This window comes from Cimex lectularius, unplaced genomic scaffold (genome assembly GCF_000648675.2).
Source record: "Cimex lectularius strain Harlan isolate CLEC.00 unplaced genomic scaffold, Clec_2.1 scaffold574, whole genome shotgun sequence".
NCBI classification, from domain to species: domain Eukaryota; kingdom Metazoa; phylum Arthropoda; class Insecta; order Hemiptera; family Cimicidae; genus Cimex; species Cimex lectularius.
The window spans coordinates 6,333-10,948 of record NW_019393083.1 but is presented as its reverse complement, the minus strand read 5'-3'; the positions used below and the strand labels follow the sequence as shown (position 1 = coordinate 10,948).

The following is a 4,616-nucleotide window of genomic DNA, read 5'->3' as shown; positions in this document are numbered from 1 at the left end:
TTGTTTTCTTAGAATGCTAAATTGGAAATCTGTGTTTAGCTGAACATTGTGAACCTCTAAATCATTTTCATTTGATTCATCAGATTTATTGGTGTTCAAAATTCTCATTGGCTTTTTGCTGTCATTTAATGTTACAAGGTTTTCTTGATTTGTTAGTCCTATTTCCTGGTTAACTTTTGTTGCTTGGATTTGAATATTATATATCAAATCGCAAGGATCATGTTCTGGAATAATTTCAACTTTTGGTTCAACACCAATTGAATCGGTAATATCTTGGCATTCTTTGTTTTGACAATTTTCATTATTTTCAAGCAATGGTGTGAAATCAGGATTACAGATATCATGTAAATTTTTAAAAGAAAATGTTTGGGGTTGTCTGATAGTTTGAACTTTTTCATCATTACAATAATATTTATCTTCATTGTAAATAGAAGTCCCATTTTTAGAGAGAAAAATTTCTTTAGTTTCTGCATGGAGTTCTTCTGGAGACGTTGGCTCCATCAGTTTGGCTGTAGTTCCATATGTTGAGTTAATTTCAATCAGAGAAAGGTCCTTTAATGAACCTAATTCAGAATTTTTGCTTGATGGCAGCATAGTTACTTTGGAAGAAGCAGATATTTTTTCCTCGTGTTCTGAGGATAATTTTCTGTTTATACCGGTATGCTCCTTGATGTAGTGTTCTTGGGTACATAGCGTTTTCTGTTTAAATATGCCATCCATACTACTGCTGGATTTTTCTATTTTGTTCTCAATCAACTTTTCATATCTTGGATTTAATACTTCATTTTTTGCTAAAATGGCATATATACTGGGAATATTATAGTTCCGATTTCGTAGTGTTTTGTTTGCTCGAAGCAAGTGGGTACGTTTTCCTAGGTATTGATTCTGTTTTAAATCTGGAAATGATTTATCTTCTAGATCGATGTTGGAGTCACTAGAAGAAGGCTCAGGAGGAAGCGGTATATCGGCGTCAAAATTGTCCTTTATTTGGACTCCATTATTCTCAGGATTCACGTCATTATCAGTGAGACATTTGTCAGAAATCAATACTTCCGAACTAATTTTCTTCAATTGCAAAGAGTATGCACTTTTTCTACTCATATCTCTACTATGTTTTATCGTATCTTTTAAATCAGAAGAGTATTCCAGGTCAGCAAACTGAGAACCAATATTGCTACGGGGCAAAATTGACATCCCATTTGAGTAAGTGTGTGTGCATGCGCTCTCAAGGTTATTGGTTAAGTCTGATGGATCTTTCAAGTCTGCGTAAAACCAATCTTCTTGAGAAAATATTTCATTAGATACTAACAGATGTGCTTCAGCGGTATTAGAAAAATTTCTATTATCACGATTTTTATAATAATAACAGTTTCCACTCTGAATGTTATCTTCATATTCTGAAAAAATCATACTACTTTCACTTAAAAAACTGCGGAAAGACTTGTAATTAATATCAAGTAATGAATTGTAAGAGTAAAATTCAATGTTTTCGTCTATTTGCTTCACCAACTGAGCTTTGATGGGATCTTCTTCCTTCTTTAGCTTGATCATTGCAAGCAAAGAGCAATTGTTAGCAAATAAGTCTTCTGTATTGCCAAGTAGTGTTAATTTGTTATCAGTTTGTATGTTGTTGGATTGAGAGGTAGAATTTGTATTTTGTGTTTTTGCAGGTGCTTTTATTTGGATGTGAATGTTACTTTGTTTCATTAGGTTTTCTGTTCTATTGATATTTAATTGTTTGTGAGACAAACTTCCAAAATTTTTACTCATAATTTTGTTCTGAGAAGATGGGGCAGATTTTTCCAAAACAGATTTTTGTGGTTCGTATGAACCCGATTTAACTGTACCTAGGAGCATAGTTGTTTTTTCTAGTTTACCCATGATTTTTGCTAGATATAATTCTTCCTCAATTGATTCCTGATTTGTTAAATGAATGGCGGTGGCAGCTTCGCCAGGTTCATTGGATTGACGACGTTCAGATTTACTTCTTATTTCTTTNGGCTATGAATTAAAAAATTTACAAATCGTAAAGCTTGAATTAAATTGTTAGCAAAGCCTGGTTAGAAAGGAACTACGGTTAATTGGATTCAAATGCATTTGAAAAATCACGCAACACCAAAATAGTACATAATTTTCAATATTAGCACAGTTGTTTTCTGTAATAATCGAGTTCTCTTGCTACAGACCCTATACTGCTCTGCAAAATGGCAGCATCAGTGAAAGACAAATAAGAGTAGTACATTAACATGATTGGACAACTAATTGATTCAATACAAATATAATAAATTATCAAATTGTTAGTAGTGTATACTTTGAAATAATTAGAAGTATTCAACATAATTTGATGAGTAAACAAGTAATATTAGATAAAACAAAAGAAAAGAATATATAAGTTTGGTATCAAATTCAAATTAAAGGAAACTTCAAACTTTTTCTTCTCCAAGTGAATTTTCATTTATGATTTGGGTTGGTAAATGATCAATTTTGTTTATTGGTCTCTTTACAACTTTGTTTCGGGATTTTAGGGTCGCTATCCCTAATTAATCCATCAGCTCCTGTATGTGTCTCACACTCTTGCTAAAGGACATTTCAGTGGAAATGACTTTTCATCCTTTAACAGAATAAGCTGTTCAATTTGCCAATTATGACTTCCTTTTATCATTTTCGGACACACTTGCAGGTTGGATAATTATTTGTTTATTGGTTTTATTGTAGTATCCATATCTTCATAAGTAAATAGCAAGTTTTCATCAATCCTGTCGTGTAGAATGTCATGATATGTTGTTCAATGATATACTCCTCATTATCTGCATTAGAATTAATAGTGTCTGCGTGTTTTTGTCCTAGCTCTGCTAACTACTTCTACTAAATCTTTTCTTTGAATTAGATCCGTTTCATTTTCAGGGTTTATCATTTCTACTTTTCAGTGTGTTCATTATAAAATTCTCAGCCATTTCACATTTTTTCATGTTCCAAAGTGGCTCAATTTTTTTCCTAATTTTACCGTAATTAATTTGTTCTTGTTCTTAATGAGGCAAGGAGAATCCAAAAGTCTTAAATCGTATTAAAGACGTCTTAACTTTACCTCTCCAAAAAAAGGAAGTTTTTTAATAGAAAATTCTTGTTATGCTATTTGTCATTTTGAGGCTGTTTATATAAGTAATTACTTCACAATGAACAATGTAAAACCAGTGCGTAATTATTGGAATTTTTGAGACTGGAATTCGGGGTTAAAAGTAAGACAGGAAAGTGCAGCAAAATAATGGCCAATTTCATTAATATAAATTTAGGCGACTCACATATTTCTTGGTGGTTTCTCTCAGGATTTCCTCTAAGTGAAGGACAATGCATGGTATGAAGGCCCATCTGCTATGGTACTCATTTTATTAAAAAATATTTCTTAGGGTTAAAAAGAAGACTGACTCTCAACACATTGTTTTTTATACTACAATTTTAGAATTTAGGGTAAAAATCTGGCTCTCTTGCTACAGTTTCCCTACTGCTCTGTAAGATGGCACTCTGGCAGAATCATCAACACAAAAAACTTCCATAAAATTTCACCAGATAGAATAATTTTAATTAAGAATACTTTTTGTCTAATGTCTTGGTTAAATTGCAAAGTATAATTTTCACCTTTGTTTTATCATACTGTTTCCTATCATCAATTACATCATATGTCATTGAGGAACTTTAAAGAATATTAGATTGCTCTTATTATCCATGATTAAATAATCTTTTTATTTGTTTATTTATGGATCGAAATCCACTATAAAAAGACATTTTACAATAACAAAAAATAAAGATTGAGTTTGTAAGAAAGTTTTGTTTTTTTAAATTTGTTTTGTTCAGATTGAAGAATTTTTTGATCATTTAGATAGTATGGATTCCAAACAGGTGTAGCATATTCTAGTATGGGTTGTACAAAAGCTTTATAAAGATAGACAAAACATAGAGGATTTTTAAATTCATAGGTGTTCTGGATGATGAAACCTAGCATATTCATAGATCTATTTTTTATTCAAGAAATATGTTCTTTAAACTTGAGCTTTTGATCAAAAAGTACACCAAGATCCTTTACGAACTCAACTCGCATTAAAAGAGAATCATGGAGAGTGTAGTGATAAAGAAAAGGTTGTTTCTTATGAGAGAATGTAATTATGTAGCATTTGAAGAAATTGAGAACAAGTTTGTTATTAGAGCACCAGGTTAGCACATTATTGATAGAATTTTGTAATTGAAAGCAATCAGAAGGAGAAGTAATTTTCGAATAGATTTTCAGATCATCAGCAAATAATAAAAATTGAGCAGAATGGAGAGCAAGATGGATATCATTAAAAGAGAGAAACAAAACTGGTCCAAGATGAGACCCTTGCGGGACTCCCGATGAAGCCGCAAAGGGACATGATTTTACTTTGACTATTTGTTTTCTCTCGGAGAGAAAGCTGGATAACCAATTCAAGATAGTTCCAGTGAAACCATAATCCATTAGTTTCCTTAACAGTATTGTGTGATTTACTTTATCAAAAGCTTTAGAGAAATCAGTGTACACTGAGTCTACTTGGTGTCCAGAGTTTATTGCATCTAAGATATAATTTTGAAATGTGAGCAGGTTAGTA

At 31.7% G+C, this 4,616-nt stretch overlaps 1 long non-coding RNA gene across 1 annotated transcript; it reads left to right on the top strand.

Annotated features, from left to right (window-relative positions):
- The first annotated feature begins 3,924 nt into the window (after nucleotides 1-3,924).
- LOC112128095 lies at nucleotides 3,925-4,408 on the top strand. Its single transcript, XR_002910859.1, has 2 exons — nucleotides 3,925-4,205; nucleotides 4,272-4,408. It is a non-coding gene; the product is annotated as an uncharacterized LOC112128095 (long non-coding RNA).
- Nucleotides 4,409-4,616: the final 208 nt, after the last annotated feature.